This window comes from Paramormyrops kingsleyae, chromosome 25 (assembly GCF_048594095.1).
Source record: "Paramormyrops kingsleyae isolate MSU_618 chromosome 25, PKINGS_0.4, whole genome shotgun sequence".
Lineage (NCBI taxonomy): Eukaryota > Metazoa > Chordata > Actinopteri > Osteoglossiformes > Mormyridae > Paramormyrops > Paramormyrops kingsleyae.
The window spans coordinates 4,665,159-4,684,255 of record NC_132821.1 but is presented as its reverse complement, the minus strand read 5'-3'; positions in this window follow the sequence as shown (position 1 = coordinate 4,684,255).

Here is a 19,097-nt window from a genome sequence, read left to right as displayed (position 1 = left end):
CACACTACCAGCCCCACAAAACACGAAGGAGGGAGGACCTACCCCAGGCTGTCCTTGGCTTCCAAGGGGTCATACTGATGAGAGAGGACGTCAGCCCTCTACTTCTTCGCACTAGGCAGGTAAGATACCCTGAAATCAAAATGCGTGAAGGACAGGGACCATCGAGCTTGGAGGGGGATACAACATGAATGCAGATAGAAATTCCTCTGAGTACTCATCTGTGTGTATGACAGTGGACGGAGACATCTATGTTTGCAAGGGAAAATTCTTTTCCACTGAGACAGTAGCTCCAGAATAACTGTCTCGGGCAGCACAGTGACTCTTGGGGTCGCTTGTTGCCACACAGTACCAGAGTCTGAATTGACCTCGGCATGTATTATTGCTCTGGTTTCCTCCTGAACTCCAAAGACGTGCAGGTATGCTGATGGATGACTCCAAATTGTCTGTGGCGTATAATTGTGTGCGTGCTTCTGTGTGCCATGTGATGATCTGCTAACTTGTGCTGGAGGGGATTGGCTCCACCCCCACAGCATGCCCCTCCCCCCATCCTTCTCAACCCCAAAGGGGATTAGCAGCTGAAAGAGATGTATGTTTGTGCCCTTTCTGTGTGTGTTTATGTATATACTGGTCCCCACAATGTGACAAAAACCTGTTGTTTTAATCTTGCAGGGACAATGTGTGGACAATAAAAATGTGAATACAATCAAAAAACCAAAAATGCTGAAAATCTCTTTTGTTTTGTTTGGTTTCTTATGGTTAAGGTTAGGGCTGGGTAGGGGTTAAGGTTCTCACAGTTGAGATTGGGGTTATGCCCATAGAATGGCATAATGGATAATAACAATGGAAAGTCCCTACAGAGATATAGATGCCTAATCTGTGTGTGTGTGTGTGTGTGTGTGTGTGTGTGTGTGTGTGCGTGCGTCATGTGCATACGTGTGTGTTTGTGTTTTTGTTCATTTGCTCAGGTTAGAAGCGTGATGAAAGATTTTGTTGATCAATAAAAATGAGGAAATCCCTAGAACTGTTGTAATTCCTTTACCGTATGGGGAAGGGGCCATTCCCAGACCACTTTGACTTTCTCATCATCCATCGCTACCGATGCAGACTGGATGATGTATCCCAGGAACTTCATTGTCCAGCAGTGGAACTTTCTCCCCCTTCATGTAAAGGTGATGATCACGTACTCTCTGGAGAACCGCACAGAAATGGTGGATATGCCGCTCAGTAGAGGAATATTAGATGAGGGTGCCACCAATATAAACAATTACACAATAGTTCAGCAATCCGGAAGGACCTTAGTCATGAAGGACTGGAAAATTGAGGGGTGATTAGCTAAACCCTAAGGCATGTCCAGATACTCATATTGATCTATGTGTGTGATAACAAATGTTTTCCACTCATCTCCCTTGCAGATCCAGATCGGATTGTATGCACTGCACAGGTCGAGCTTAGTAAAAATAACAGCTTTATGAAGTTTCTTCAGTGCAGATCAAATGAGGGGGAAGGGCTTCCTGCACTTCTCAGTAATCTCGTTCAAAGCGCGGTAATCCACACATGGACCACCCCCCATCTTTTTTCTTAACAAAAAGAAAAAACAGAAGTCATAGGTGAAATGGACAGCTGAATGATACGCTGTTTTAGGCCCTCCACTATGTAGACCTCCATAGTCTCTTCTTCAGGGATTGAGAGGGAAAACAAGTGGCCCTTGGGAAGGGGCACTTCCTCCAAGAGGTTGACGACATAGTCACACGCCAGGTGAGGAGGGAAACGCTGCCTTGCTGATCATATCCAGATAGTCCTGATACTCCGTGGGGATCACGGTCAACTCCTCTGGCTCCGGGTTATCTATAGAAACTAGAAACTAGACTATACTACGGACAGGCACTGAGACATCAGGATGATGACCAAGACAACAACTCCCTCGATTGCCAGACGATCTGTGGATTATCTTCACGCAGCCAAGGGTGTCCTAATATGACCGAATCAGAGGTAGACGGTATTACAAACAACTGCATTTGGGCGGTGGGTGATTTTCCCTGATGATAGGGGTTTCCCATTGACCCTACACACTGCTAATGGAGTCTGTAACATCTACAGCGGGAAGCCTAAACAAATTACTATGGAGTGACTGATGGATTTTCCTACCACTCCGGAGTCCAACAAGGCCTTGCAAAAGGTTCCCTCAAAAGTACTAAAGACAGGCAATGCTACCTGGGCCTGAGTTATATTTAGAAAAACAGAGAGCCCGACCTTGACAGGGTCTGCCTGGCATCAGGGTCCTACTGGGCCATCCTGGAGAAGGTGCTGGGGCTGCCCACAGTAGAGGCAGAGATGAAGCGGTTTCTCTGACAAGAGGGGGATGCGACCATGCTGCATTGGCTCTGATTTTTCTGCTTGTGAAGTAGCGGCTGAGGCCTGGGTTTCCATAAAGAATGCTGGTGGTGGCGATTGTGGATCTTCGCATCCAGGTTGATGGACAGCCACACATACTCATCGAATGGTAGCATCTCTCCTCGGAACATGAGCACATCTTTCAATTCTGGGTGCAGCAGTGCAGCACCTTGAGGCAGTCATCTGGCCATCGGAGACTCGTTGCGATCATCCAGAATTCATGAAAAAAGTTTTTCAAGCCCTGCCGGAGTTCGGAGAGGCGGTGCCCAAGGCTGCTTCGCATGGCAGGGTGATCAAAAACCTCCTGGAAAGCATGCTGGAAATCCACCACTGAGTCAAGAAGCCGGCTGTCCTATATCCAGTGAGTGGTGGCCCATTCACCGGCTCTACTGGTTAGCACACCCTCCCAGGATCCTTGTGGAAGTTGACAGGGTGGTCGTTCATGTAGAGCCTGCACTGCATGAGGAATATCCGACAATGCTCTGGGTTGCCATCGTATTTGTCCGGCAGTGTGACCGAAACCGAAGCAGCCATATGAGGGGGCGAGACAGGGAAAACGCTCTGTGAAGCTTGACCCTGCAGCAGCTGAAAGACCAGCATGGTTAGATGACTGACCTGGTCTTGGAGCTGCTGAATCTCTGCAGGGTCCATGCTTTTGGGAAAGTATTCTGTCACGATCAGCGGACAGAAATCATGGAAGACCCCAATCTGTGGGAGAACAGGAGCTTTATTTAAGAGCCTGGGCAACCAAAGCCAAAGGGACAGTTCAAAGTTGAGAGCAGACAGGGCAGAGCCTAGGCAGACAGGACAAAAGACAAAGTTAGAGTAACGCTTAGTACGGCTTTTTGGGCAATGAGACAGCTCTCAGGAGCTGCTTCCTTTTATATTGCTGAAGGGGTGGGGAGCCAATTTCCTGCTACTGTGTGTTTCCCACTCCTCTGGGTGTGATACCTCCCTCTCACCAGCCACCTATTCCAGTTCTACCGAGGGAATGCCAAGGTGTTACCAGGCCAGCCAAAACATGTAATCCCTCCAGCACGTCCTGGGTCTGCCCCGGGGCCTCCTGGTTGGATATGCCCAAAACACCTCAACTGGCTCTTTTTAACCCTCTGGAGTCGACGGCATCATTGGCGATGCTGAGTATCTTTCTTGTGTATTTCAGTTCATAACTCACTGATATCTTATTATAGAAACATGAAAAAAAAACGCTGACTAAATCTGTAATCTGTCTTCTTTTCAAAACGTCCATTTTTGGAAGTATTAAAGTTTTTAAAATTAGGTTAAATAGGCAAAAAAGTAAACCATGTTTTACCTGCATCGGGGGCGTGTAGTATCACTGTCACCCAAAGATCGCTATTCACATTCTAAATAGCCGCATTAGCATGGTAATTTGATGAACAGCGCAATGGTGAAACGCGATCCAGATACATTCCCATCAGCGCCATAAAAGGGGGAGGGGGAATGTGGCCAGGTGTCAATGGCTCATTCATACACATGAAAGTTGCTGTCACGCCCAGCTCCGTATGATCCTCGTGTGTGCCATGCCCACCTCGTTACCTCGTGTTATTTCCTAATTGTTATCACCTGTTTCCTTTTTGATTTTGACTTGTCTTGTGTATTTAGTCCACGTCTGTGTTAGTATCCCCAGTCCGGTCATTGTAGTGTTGCGTGTAGTGTCATTCTGTATTGTTGCCTGCCTTGTCTGCAATTACACCCCGTTTTCCTGATCCCTGGCTTCCTGCCCATTTGTCTGCGCTCCGGGCATTACGCCTACTGACAGTTGCTACATATTCAATGAAAGGAGCTAGAGTGACATGAGTTCGGTTTTTCTTATTTATTTATCCAACTGAATGTTGCAACTACACCATTTAGTCATTGTCATGTAGCCAAAACTTTGCTGATATATGGGATCAAAACAAACTTCCACAATTGCGTACTATTTACTTTTATAATGTTTCTGCAAGTGTTCCAAACTGCATTTTGCAATGTCTATACTTTGATGTCAAATTACAAACTTAACATAAATCTGACATATTTACAAAGTACACTAAGATTAAGATGAGTTTTATGCCAAAACAAATATATAAAAAATAATTTGCCCCAGTCAGTGAAAGTGTGTTCCCTACCCCTAGACTCCAGAGGGTTAATGTGCACGAGCAGCAGCTCTACTTTGAGCCCCTCCCAAATGTCTGAGCTCATCACCTTATCTCTAAGGCTGAGCCCAGCCACCCTGCTGAGGAAACTCATATCGGCTGCTTGTACCTGCAATCTCATTCATTCAGTGAATACTCAGAGCTCATAACCATAGTTGAGGGTAGGAACATATCTCTACCAGTAAATATCTACCAGCATTTTTTTTAATTGAGGCCACATCATCTGCAAAAAGCAAAGATGCAATACCTCTCTGCCCTAGAAATTCTGTCAATAAAAGTTGTGATCAGAATCGGTGACAAAGGGCAATTCTGGCAGAGTGCAACACCCACCAGGAATGACTCTGACTTACTGCTGGCAATGGAACCAAACTCTCACACCGTTTGTACAGGGATCTGATGAACCGCAATAATGTACCCCGTACCCCATACTCCTGGAGCATCCCCACAGGACCCCCAAGGGACACGATTGTATACCTTTTCCAGGTCTATGAAACACATGTAGACTGGTTGGGCAAACTCCCATGAACTATGCAGTATGTAACAGGTATGACTTCACAATTGTGCACATTCGTCACTTGGCTAAACTGGGCACCAGATATAAGAAACAGCTCACAACAGACATATGGAAATAAGCTTTTATTATTACCAGGATTCCACAATTCAGTGTCCCTGCCCCAAGAAGCAAAAGGAGTGCCAGGCCACACCGCAACCCCCACACAATGATCTAAACACAGCAATCTCTAAAAACCCGCATTAGAATATTTCACAATCAGCTAAAACACACTGTTAGAGTTCACACGTGTACAATAAAAAGGCCTGACAGCTCACATCCGTGACAAGGGTCAGGAATACAAATTAACATGTGGTTCCCCCTAAATAAACATACACACACAAAAAAAAAATCAATTCATATCAAACAATATAATTTAAATTAACTAGTGGGGGGAAGACATCACAATCCCCCGAAAACAAAAAACCCACAAGATAAATAATACCCCGGCTTCTAACAGGAACCACAAACCTTTCCCGTGGCGCCTGGAGTCCATGCCGCCGCCACCGAACGTGGACCTGCGTCGCTAACTTCCCAATCCGGCGCACCCCGCCAGTACTCGTCTTATGTCCCAACAATGCGATAATCTCCCTGAGATACGCGCCTTCACATATGGCAGCTGCAGCGTGGATTCCAAGCACCACCGAGCATAGGGAGGCCTCCCTGCTCACTCCTTCGCTGGTATTTTATAGCGTCCATACTTCCGCCTCACAGGTGTTTCCTATTCACCCTTACTTGTCACCATAAAAATCCCCACCTACAAGTATCCTTGTGAGGATGAAAAGATGGTCGGACAGGACGGAAACTGCATTGTTCCTCCTGGATCAAAAGTTCGACTAAAGGGCGGACCCTCCTCTCCAATACCCCGGCAGAGACCTTCCCAGGTAGCTCTGAGGAGTATGAGACCCCTAAAGTTGAAACATATCCTCTGGCCTGGTCCAGATTCATAAGGATTCACTGTCCCTGATGTCCATGCAAGAAACACGTCACCCAAGACAGCCCCACAACATCAAGAGCTTTCAAGAACTCAGGGAAAATCTCATCCACCCGTGGAGGCCTCCATGAATCGCTACCTTATCGCGGTGGAGGGATTTGTGTGCCTCCATGATCCTTGGAGCTGTGTTGTCGGTTGGAAATTACCCCTGTTAGGGACTACCAATGTAAATTAGCCCAAAGTAAGTGGCCAGACTAAGTGCGGTTCAAGGAGACTGCCATGAGAACTATTATCAAGCCCACCTGGATTGGGGAAACCGGGGCCTCGCTCTGGAACTAGACCTGAGGTGGGAGCTCGAGGGAAAGCACCTGGTGGCCGGGCATGGGTCCACCATCCTGTGGGCCCAGCACCTGTAGGGGAAACTATGGGGGTTGGGTGCAATGTACATCATGTGGCAGCCGAAGGCAGGGGCCTTGGCGGAACCAATGGTCAGCGGCCAAAACTGGCCTATAGGTATATGTTTCATTTGGTACATAAGAAATTGCTCTGAAAGCAGAGGGTCTATAATCAATCTCTGTAATAGAAAAGCTAGCTAGATAGAGAGGACAGGCTAGCCTAAGCCACTTCACATAGATATTATATGGGTGAAAATTTACAACTGAAAATCTTCCCCAAAAATGGAATGACACAAGAGAGGGCAACTGAGGGTGAAAATGGAGGCTGCAGGTGTTATCTTTTGAACACAGCCATCTGCCATCCAAACCAACAAGGAATTTTGGCAAACAAGTGAGATTATCTTCCATGGTGGTTGAACTCATATTCTAAATGTTTAAATGGGTGAATGTGTGTCAATCATCTTTTTGTGAAGAATGTGCAAGAACACGTATCATTGAAAAGATTAGGTAAAACATGCTTCACTGGGTGGGATTAAAAATGGGTCCATAACTATCTAATCAACTACTACATAGAAGGTGATGAGAAATACATTGAAGTCTATGAGCTTAGTGAGGCAGAAAACATTTTGCTTCGATGATGTTCCTTTTATCAAGCCAAGGGTGGTGCTTACACAGTACTTTATCAAATACTTTTTCGAATTGCTACACTTCTTCGGTTTCACATGGAAATGGTCGTTGTGTGTATACATTGCCATTAAAATTATATTTCATGTGAACCTGAATCTTGCTTTCTGTGCCAAACATCTGTAAACAATATGTTTGCATTTATTTAGTTAGCTGTTACTTTCCTCCATAGCAGTGTCCAAATGAAGAACATTTGGGGTTAGAAAGTAAAGCCAGCTAGGCCCAAAGTAAACTGTGAACCATTTGGCATAATTATACAAAAAAGATCTGGTCTGCCTCCTCTGCAGTCTACTTTTGTGTTCTGGGTATTGTGTTCCACCTTTTATTACATCTCAGGCAGCCAGAGCTTAACAACTGTCATTTAAGTCTTGTATGGAAAGTGACAGTACTTTTTAACTTTTAAGTCTTACATTTCATTTTATAATGATTATTAGCAAACATGTATGCCAATGAAGTTAGGCATCAAGCTTGCAAAAAGAGAAATCTTATTGTTAAAACCAAAGTGATAATTGAACCAGTTATTGTGAGACAGCACATAAGTGCTACTTCCTCAAAACCAGATGGATTTCCTCATTCTAGCTTGGTCTTTGCATATAGGTCTCATGTTTGAGGTTTTATCAGGAGCATTTGCATGCTGAGCAGCGATTACTAAGTAAACACTTCATTTTCTCGTGGGAACCCCTCGATGGTATATTTTTTAGTTTAAAGTTTTAAGGTTTATATTGTATATATTGTCCTTCTGATTCAACATATATGGCTTTTAGTTCCCATACCACCTCATGTCAATTGTAGTCTTATGATTCTTCTTCCTGTCTCCTAAGTAGAAAGCTCTGCTGTCTTAAGCAGATATACCTGTGTTTTGCTCAAAGGATGAGATAAAAAACCTTCTGCTTCACAGCATATAAGGTGATCCAAGTAAAACAGAAGGTGGAATCAAGCTGAACATCCATTTTCTCTTCACAGTTCATCAGCATTGGCCTATTCCGCAGTTTAATTCAGTGTTGTTTCCCGATTTTAAATGCACACCCTGTAATCTTATTATTCATCCATCCACCCATCCATCCATCCATCCATTACCATCTGCTTATCCGAGGTCCGGGTCGTGGGGGTAGCAACTTCAGTAGAGATATCCAGACCTCCCTAACCCCAGCTACCTCTACCAGCACTTTGGGGGGGGGATGCCGAGGTGTTCCCAGGCCGACGAGAGATATAATCCCTCCAGCGCGTGCTGAGTCTGCCCCTCCCTGTAGGACATGCAGGGAAAACCTCTCAGGGTAGCCGCCCAGGAGGCAACCGCACCAGATGTTGAAACCACCTCACCTGGCTCCTTTTGATATGGAGAAGCAGCAGTTCAACACCCTGTATGCACGTAGAAATCCTGTCCATAAATATTATAAACAGGACCGATGACAAAGGACAGCCCCGGCGGAGCCCAACCCGCACTGGGAACACGTCTGACTTATTATCGGCAATTGCGGACCAAGCTTTTGCTCCGTTCATACAGGGACCGAATCGCCCACTGTAGTGGGCCGTGAACCCCTTACTCCTGAAGCACCTCCCACAGGGCACCTCGGGGAACCCAGTCATAAGCCTTTTCCAAGTCCACAAAACACATGTAGACTGGATGGACAAACTCCCAGGCTCCCTCCAGTACCCTCACAAGGGTATAAAGCTGGTCCAGTGTCCAGCCTTTAGGTACTCTGGGTGAATCTCCTCCACCCCCGGGGCCCGGCCACCACGTACCTCTTTAACCAACCTGGCCACCACAGCCCCAGTGGTGGGCAAGTCCACTCCAGCCCCCCGGGCTCTGTGCCCTCAGATGTCTCAAAGGCAGTGTGCGTAGATGTATCTGAGGCAGGGTTGAGGAGGGCCTCGAAGTATTTCTTCCACTTCTGGGTGATGTCCCCAGGTGAGGTCAACAGCACCCCTTCCCCACCATATATAGTAGGAACCAGGAGCTGCTTCCCCTTCCTGATATTCCGAATGGTTTGCCAGAACCTTTTTGAGGCCGACCGAAAGTCACTTTCTATGGCCTCACCAAACTCCTCCCAAGCCCGGGTTTTTGCTTCTGCAACCGCCAAGCTGTTCTGCCTGACTTGCCGGTACCCGTCAGCTGCCTCCGGAGACCCCCGGGCTAATTCCTGGTAGGCCTCCTTCTTCAGCTTGATAGCCCCCCTCAACTCTGGTGTCCACCATTGATTACAAGGGTTTCCGCTATGACTGGCACCAACCACCCTGCAGCCACAGCTCCGCACGGCCGCTTCCACAATGGAGGTCCAGAACAGTGTCCATTCAGACTCAATGTCCCCAACTTCCCCCGGTATGCAGTTGGAGTTCTGCCAGAGGTGCCAGTTAAAGATCCAGCGAACAGGAGACAGTTTTCTCTCCACAGTTCATCAGTTTCTCTTCACCCATTCAGGACTGGAGCTGGAGCCTCTATGGGTGGAGCTGGCCCATCAGGCATGGGTGGAGCAGGAGGCGAAGGCAGAGGAACCTCGGGTGGAGCCGGGGCCAGAGCGTCAATCGCCGGGACTACAGCCCTGCAGGGTGGTAGCACTGCAGGAACCACAGGGGGTGCTGCAGAGGTCTCAGATGCTGTGGGAGCCTCTGTGGACGGCGACACCGCAAAGGCCTCTGAGGGCGGTGTGTCAGCTGCTAGGACTAGCAGGTCAGGAATATCAGGCCAAGGCAGGTCAGGTACACACAGAACAGGCACAGTGGGGGGCGGTGCATCGACTGGCGGCGCAGCAGGAACCTCGGCCAGCGGCGTAGGAACCGCAGGATCAGGACCAGCAGGAGGCACCGCAGGAACCGCTGGATCAGGAACAGCAAGAGGCGCCGCAGGAATCGCCGGCTCAGGAACAGCAGGAGGCGCTGCAGGAACCGCCAGCTCAGGAACAGCTGGAGCAAGAGCAACGGCCGTCAGGATTGGACTCACTGGAGCCGTGGTTAGTTCCTCAGCTATAAACATGGTCCTTTTACGAACCTGTGGGACTCGTGAGATGGCATCCCACACTGACCTGGTCCCTTTAAAAGCCAGGTGTGCTTTTTGGAAGGCATAGGCTGCCAGTGGTGGTGGCTGCACAGTGGCGATGTGGTTCCTGTACCCAGGAAGTGATGTTGGCAGCGTCCCGGGAAAACACCGCTGGGTTGAGGATCGGGAGGGGTTCCTCATGATATCTAACGGGGTCAGAAGCAACGAGGGAGACAGCCCCCAGGAAGATCATCGGATCCTCTCCTGGTCTCCCTTCTCTATGCTTCTTTTTCTTCCCCTGGCTCATGGCTGTCGGCGGAGGTTGGGCTGCTTCCGAGAGGATGGACGGCGGCTTTGCGACCTTTGTGCTGTGCAGCGCGACTAGCTGGGTTCTCCACTCTGTCATTCGCTGCACCAGCTACCGAAAGTTCTTGTGCACCTCACTCATGAGGCTCTCGGCTTGCTGAGGTGAGTCTTCTCGGAGGGCTGTCATTCTGTGATGTCTTGTGCACGAATGGGTAGTGGGGAAGCAGATCTGGGAGATGGGAGTCCAAAAATGGGGTTTTATTCAGGGCAATCTGGGAACAACACAGGGCAAACATCAATGACAGATCTGGGAATGGGACCGAGATGCGGACTGATATACACAGGTCAAGCTGGAAATAACATCAAACAGTTTAATACATGAGGTAACGAGGGGGTGTGGCACACAAGAGGATCGTACGAGCCGGGCGTGACAAGTAATACATTGTCTATTAGCTTGGAGCTCCTTCAGGATTTTATCTCAGGATATGCACACCCTCCAAAATAATACACACACAAACACATACACACACAAACCAACCTATTCATGAATTAAATTCTATTTGAAGATTGTCTGTCTCCTGGTCGCATCTTTTTGTAGCACTGTCCTGTTGTCAGTTTTGGTTTTGATGTCATGATTAATGTTCATTATAGCATGGTCAGTGAGTTGGCTGTCTCTGAAACCCGCTAGGCTTGATGTTAGAATGGATACCAGGAAGGCCTGATAGCATTCTGTGGAAGAACAGGAGTTTTATTTAAGAGCCTGGGCAACCAAAGCCAAAGGGACAGTCCAAAGTTGTAGTCAGTAGGAAAAAGCCAGTCAGGTCAGAAGCCAAGGAGGAATCCGTCCGACGATAAGGCATGAGACAGGAATACCAGACAACGGGGGAAGGCCAGGGCAGGAGCAGGTAGGATTGAGGCAGGTAGGCAGGCAGGGACTGGGACAGGAACAGGCAGGGAGAGAGCAAACAGGGCAGAGCCTAGGCAGAGAGCACAAAAGACAAAGTTAGAGTAACGCTTAGTACGGCTTTTTAGGCAATGATACTTTGCAATCTGCTCTCAGGAGCTGCTTCCTTTTATATTGCTGGAAAGGCAGGGAGCCAATTTCCTGCTACTGTGTGTTTCCCACCCCTCTGGGTGTGACACCTCCCTCTTACCACCCACCTAATCCAGTTCCACCGAGGGAATTCCATGATGTTACCAGGCCAGCCGAAAGATATAGTGCCTCCAGCATGTCCTGGGTCTGCCCTGGGGCCTCCTCCTGGTTGGATATGCCCAAAACACCTCCCCAGGGAGCCATCCAGAAGGCATCCTAGACACATGCCCAAACCACATCATTTGGCTCTTTTAAATGTGCATGAGCAGCCGCTCTAATTTCAGCCCCTCCTGAATGTCTGAGCTCCTCACCTTATCTCTAAGGCTGAGCCCAGCCACACTGCAGAGGAAACTCATATCAGCTACTTGCACCTGCGATTTCATTCATTCAGTCAATACTCAGAGCTCATGACTATAGTTGAGGGTAGTAATGTATATTACCAGTAAATTGAGAGCATTTTTTTTAAATTGAGGCCAAATCATCTGCAAAAACCAAAGATGCAATCCTGAGGCCCAGAACTGGACCCTCTCCGCCCCTTGGCTATGCCTAGAAATTCTGTTAATAAAAGTTGTGAACAGAATTGGTGACAAAGGGCAACTCTGGCATAGTGCAACACCTACCGGGAATGAGTCTGACTTACTGCTGGCAATGTGAACCAAACTCTCACTCCGTTTGTACAGGGATCTGATGAACTGCAATAATGGACCCCATACCCCATACTCCTAGAGCACCCCCACAGGACCCCCAAGGGACACAATTGTATGCCTTTTCCAAGTCCATGAAACACATGTAGATTGATTGGGCAAACTCCCATGAACTATGCATTATCCTTGTTTTTTTTTTTATTTCTTTTCTGCCCACCACCACCCCCCCTCTTCGGAGGACAACTTTATTTTAAATTAAAGCTACAGTGTAAAGATATTCAATTCCAGTGTGGTCACTCCGAACTCACTCGCCCTAGTACCATGATTATAAAAAAAAGGGGGGGGGAGGACACAGAAACAACAATCATAACAATAACAGACATTAATCACCATGGAGAAAGAAAAAAAAAAAAAAATCCTATATCTATAAATTACTCTAAAGAGTAATAATGATAATGATCGCTCAACCTCGTATGCGCCTATTCTTGTATGTGCAAGTGTAGGTGTGAACTGATTTGTCATTGGATGTGTTGGTAGTTGATGCCGTCGGGGGGAACCAGGCAACCGAGGCCACCCCGCCACCCCCACGGCTTAAGGGTCCACGGCCACGTGTCCCCGAGACAACCACCTGCCCAACACAAGAGGGAGCCCACGAGGGACTAAGGGGGTGCCAACCCCCATACAAGGAGGCCTGCAGAGGGGAGATGGGCAGCGAGCCCCCCAGTCCCGCCCATGACCCCCCCACTAAGGCAAGCAGGTCCAGGGCCGAAGGGCCCCATCAACCGAGAGTCCACCTCCCCCTCCTCCCGGTGGAGAGCCATTGGAGCTGTGTTGTCGGGGGCAATTACCCCTGGTAGGGACTCCCAAGGCAAATTAGCACAAAGTAAGCGGCCAGACTAAGTGAGGTTCAAGCAGACTGCCATGAGAATTATTATCAAGGACCATGTTACCCCATCTGGATTGGGGAGACCAGGGCCTCACTCTGGAACCAGGCCTGTGGCAGGAGCTCGAGGGCAAGTACCTGGTGGCCGGGCCTCCACCCATGGGGAGGCATAGCCTGAAGAAATGAACATGGGTCCACCATCCTGTGGGCCCAGCACCAGTAGGGGAAACCATGGGGGTTGGGTGCAATGTACATCATGTGGCAGCCGAAGGCAGGGGCCTTGGCGGAACCAATGGTCAGCGGCCAAAACTGGCCAAAAAAGGGGATAGAAGTAATCCAGCAAACTATAGGCCAATCAGTTTAACTAGCATTACTGGAAAAATAATGGAAGCTATAATTCAAGTGAAAATGGTAGATTACCTAGATGCAAATAACATTATAAAGGATAGCCAACATGGATTTAGGAGAGGTAGATCCTGCTTAACGAATCTGCTTGAGTTCTTTGAGGAAGCTACAAGTGAAATTGATCACAAAAAGGCCTATGATGTGATTTACTTAGATTTCCAGAAAGCCTTTGATGTTGTCCCCCACAAACGGCTCTTGTTAAAGCTTAAAGCTACAGGAATTTTAGGAACTGTGGCAGCTTGGATCAAAAACTGGCTAACTGATAGGAAGCAGCGAGTAGTTATTAGAGGCACTATGTCACAGTGGGCCTCCGTTTATAGTGGGGTACCGCAGGGTTCAATTTTAGGACCACTATTGTTCCTAATTTACATTAATGATATTGACACGAATACATACAGTAAACTGGTTAAATTTGCAGACGACACTAAGGTGGGCGGGGTAGCAGATACTAATCTAGCAGCAGAGAGGCTTCAACGGGATCTGGATTTAATTAGCAAATGGGCTGATACTTGGCAGATGAAATTTAACACAGATAAATGTAAGGTAATCCATGCAGGGAGCAGAAATATACAGTACAGATATTTTATGGGTTCCACTGAAATAAAGGTAGCTGATTACGAGAAAGATCTCGGTATGTATGTTGATGCTTCCATGTCCCACTCTCGCCAATGTGGGGAAGCAATAAAAAAGGCGAACAGAATGTTGGGTTATATCTCTAGATGTGTGGAGTTTAAGTCAAGGGAGGTGATGTTACACTTATATAATTCCTTGGTAAGACCCCACCTAGAATACTGTGTGCAGGTTTGGTCACCATACCTCAAGAAGGACATTGCTGCCTTAGAAAAGGTGCAACGAAGAGCTACGAGAATGATTCCTGGTCTTAGAGGAATGTCTTACGAGGAGAGGTTAGCGGAACTGAATCTGTTCAGCCTTGAGCAAAGGAGACTAAGGGGGGATATGATTCAGGTCTATAAGATTCTAACGGGTCTGGATGCTGTTCAGCCAAATGACAATTTCAATATTAGTCTAAATACTAGAACTCGTGGCCATAAGTGGAAATTAGCGGGAGAACATTTTAAAACAAATTTGAGGAAGCACTTCTTTAAACAGCGTGTAGTCAGAGTATGGAATAGTCTTCCTGCTATTGTAGTGGAAGCTAAAACCATGGGTTCCTTTAAATCAGAGCTACAGGTAGATAAGATTTTAACAACTCTGAGCTATTAGCTAAGTTCTCCCCAAACGAGCTTGATGGGCCGAATGGCCTCCTCTCGTTTGTAAATTTTTTATGTTCTTATGTTCTTATATGTTTCATTTGGTACATAAGAAATTGCTCTGAAAGCAGAGGGTCTATAATCAATCTCTGTAATAGAAAAGCTAGATAGATAGAGAGGACAGGCTAGCCTAAGCCACTTCACATAGATATTATATGGGTGAAAATCTACAACTGAAAATCTTCCCCAAAAATGGAATGACACAAGAGAGGTCAACTGAGGGTGAAAATGGAGGCTGCAGGTGTTATCTTGTGAACACAGCCATCTGCCATCCAAACCAACAAGGAATTTTGGCAAACAAGTGAGATTATCTTCCATGGTGGTTGAACTCATATTCTGAATGTTTAAATGGGTGAATGTGTGTCAATCATCTTTTTGTCAAGAATGTGCAAGAACACGTATCATTGAAAAGATTATTTTATTACATCTCAGGCAGCAAGAGCTTAACAACTGTCATTTAAGTCTTGTATGGAAAGTGACAGTACTTTTTAACTTTTAAGTCTTACATTTCATTTTATAATGATTATTAGCAAACGTATGCCAATGAAGTTAGGCATCAAGCTTGCAAAAAGAGAAATCTTATTGTTAAAACCAAAGTTATAATTGAACCAGTTATTGTGAGACAGCACATAAGTGCTACTTCCTCAAAACCAGATGGATTTCCTCATTCTAGCTTGGTCTTTGCATATAGGTCTCATGTTTGAGTTTTTATCAGGAGCATTTGCATGCTGAGCAGCGATTACTAAGTAAACACTTCATTTTCTCGTGGGAACCCCTCGTTGGTATATTTTTTAGTTTAAAGTTTTAAGGATTATATTGTATATATTGTCCTTCTGATTCAACATATATGGCTTTTAGTTCCCATACCACCTCATGTCAATTGTAGTCTTATGATTCTTCTTCCTGTCTTAAGCAGATATACCTGTGTTTTGCTCAAAGGATGAGATAAAAAACCTTCTGCTTCACAGCATATAAGGTGATCCAAGTAAAACAGAAGGTGGAATCAAGCTGAACATCCATTTTCTCTCCACAGTTCATCAGCATTGGCCTATTCCGCAGTTTAATTCAGTGTTGTTTCCCGATTTTAAATGTACACCCTGTAGTGACTGAGGCACGCAAACCCACGATAAAGTGGCATTCCAAGGAAGGGCTCATTATTATTCATAACCATTATATTGGAAAATAACACTTTGTGTGAAAGGCTGAGAAACTAGGGGAACACAGCTATGTCATCTAGAGAATTTTAATGGGCCAGTAGTCATTTTCTGTGTTGGATTGGAGGTACCAAAAATTGGCATTTTAGGGAGAAAATAGTAGTGTTGTAGTCAAGACCGCCTAAACCGAGACCAAGACATTGCCGAGACCGGAGGGTATCAAGACCAAGACACTGCCGAGACCAAGACCAAGACTGGTCGAGACCAAGACCGAAAACAGAATAGGGCTAGAATCGACATCACATTACTCAGATCAACTGTAGAGAAAAAAGGCATTGCTGTAAAGTGTCTTTACTCGTTAAATCAAATTCATGTTATCTTTTCGATTATATTGTCCATATGTCCATATGTCTCTCATTTAAAATCTCCCAGATTTGTCATAGTTACGAGGCCTGATGGAAAATAATATTCTCAGCAATCCTCTCTGTAGGATCCCACATGCACATATCACAGGGCCTAAATTCCAGGTGGCCTGAGACAAGGCCGAGCCTGGTACGAGAGGCACCAAAGGGGGGTTACACACATAAACACACACACACAGATAACCATGGAGGCCAGCACTCCAACTTTTATTGCCCAAAGATTTAGGGACCTACAGACAAGCAGAGTGGACCTAATGGACAGGGGTCCCTTGACTTGGCACACAACCCCCTCCCCATACACTCTGCCTTAAATAATAATTAATTAAACTTTAATTAATTTCAAACATATTGGTGGAGATATTAAAAATTACCTGAGCTAATAATTCCTACATCTCCTATAACCATTTTATCAGACCTCGTCAAGGGAAAGAGATGGGATGTACCAGAAAGATGTTCATATTAAGTACCAGGGAGAGAGGCCTCAGGTAAGCTATGAATACGGCTATGTGATGATCCTCTGCTTTGAATTGAAGAGAATGAGCCTCCAGATTGACTTGCACCTCCAAGACCGTGCTTTCTAATGAATGTGAAATACCTAATTTAATTGAATTATAACTATGCTATTAGTGCTGGGAGATAAAACGTTCTCGATTTTTTATCGATAAAAAATAAGGACGATCACGATGATACACACAGACTATAAAACTCGATCAACCAAATTTGCTCCGTTTTAGAGAATGCGCTGAGACAGACAACTCGATGGCCTATCGAGCAGAGGTTTACTGAACGCCAGCACAACAGCCAATCACCAATGACGTTGTAATTTTGCCCATCCTCCCTTAAAGAAGCAATGGGTGCGTTCGACTGCAGCTGACGCAACGTGGAGCGCGATCTGTCGGCGGCTGCAGGGGTGGAGTATAAACTGACTGCAGCCAAGTCGGACAACTTCTACTCCTCGTAGGCTGTGAGACCTGACTGCAATGGCAGCACTGCCAGAAGGGTGTAGATAAATCTATACAAATATCACCTGCATGCCTTCTTCACAGATTGGACGATCGGTATGTCTTTCTGATAGGTATGTCTGTCTGATGGGTATGTCTTTCTGATGGGTATGTCTGTCTGATAGGTATGTCTTTCTGATGGGTATGTCTGATGGATGTGTCTAATCGGTATGTCTTTCTGATGGGCATGTCTCATCGGTATGTCTTTCTGATGGGCATGTCTTTCCGATGGGCATGTCTCATGGGTATGTCTTTCTGATAGGTATGTCTTTCTGATAGGTATGTCTTTCGGATTGGTATGTCTTTCTGATGGGCATGTCTGGTGGGTATGTCTGATTGGTATGTCTTCATGGGTATGTCTTTCTGATAAGTATGTCTTTCTGATGAGCATGTCTTTCTGATGGGCATGTCTTTCTTATGGGCATGTCTCATGGGTATGTCTTTCTGATCGGTATGTCTGATGGGTATATCTGTCTGATGGGTATGTCTGATTGTTATGTCTTCATTGGTATGTCTTTCTGATGGGTATGTCTGTCTGATTGGTATGTCTGATCGGTATGTCTTTCTGATTGGTATGTCTCATGGGTATGTCTTTCTGATAGGTATGCCTTTCTGATGGGCATGTCACATCGGTATGTCTTTCTGATTGGTATGTCTCATGGGTATGTCTTTCTGATAGGTATGTCTTTCTGATGGGCATGTCTTTCTGATTGGTATGTCTCATGGGTATGTCTTTCTGATAGGTATGTCTTTCTGATGGGCATGTCTTTCTGATGGGCATGTCTCATGGGTATGTCTTTCTGATTGGTATGTCTTTCTGATCGGCATGTCTCATTGGTATGTCTTTCTGATGGGTATGTCCGATAGGTATGTCTTTCTGATGGGTATGTCTGACGATTAAACAAATAAAGCAGCACAACATTACAGTAACTAACAATAAATAAACCACTAACTTACGTGTACTGTTAGAGCATTTATGTAATTTATTTAAACTTTATTTTACCAGTAAATGAACTGAAACCAGTTCTCACTGCTTTATGTGCTTTTCGGAAGAAATAGCAGATAACGCATTGGAACTTCCTGGGATACAAACGTCATGCGTGTGACTAAAATCTTCAGCCAATAAGGGCAAAGTTGTGTCGTCACGGAGGCGGTTCCAGTTTGTGCTGCACGGTCTGTCTCAAGTCGTCTTGCTCTCGCGAGGATTTTTTACCATGTGACATGGTGACGCGTGGTGACGTTTTGGAACATTCCTTTGCCGACTTAGCTATCATGCGATGTGTATGGACTGTGAAGCACTGTGTCCATTGAGAAAATGTATACAATGTAACGTTTTTAAAGTAGATGCATCTGACTGGCTGCATTTGAATTGAGGCGCGTAATGAATAATGATACTGTTCTGTGAGGATGTGCTGTTTTCTCTTTTTTTCCCCATCCCATCGAGACCCCTATGTCCGAGACCAAGACAAGACCGAGACCAAATAGGGTCGAGACCAAGACAAGACCGAGACCAAATAGAGTCGAGACCAAGACAAGACCGAGACCACAACAAATTGGTCTCAAGACCGGTCTCGAGAACTACAGCACTAGAAAATAATAATACACAAACTTTTGTTCGAGTTTACTATTGAAACAGTAAAAAAACATAAAAATTCACATACACCTGAGACAAGCAATATATTGAATATTAACTTGGAGCTCTTTCAGGATATTACCTCAGGATTTTACCCCCCGCGCCAAAAAAAAACACCTCATCCTTCACAGCATATTAGGTAATGTGAGTATAATTGTAGGTAGAATTAAGCTGAACGTCCATTTTCTGTCCACAGTTCATCAG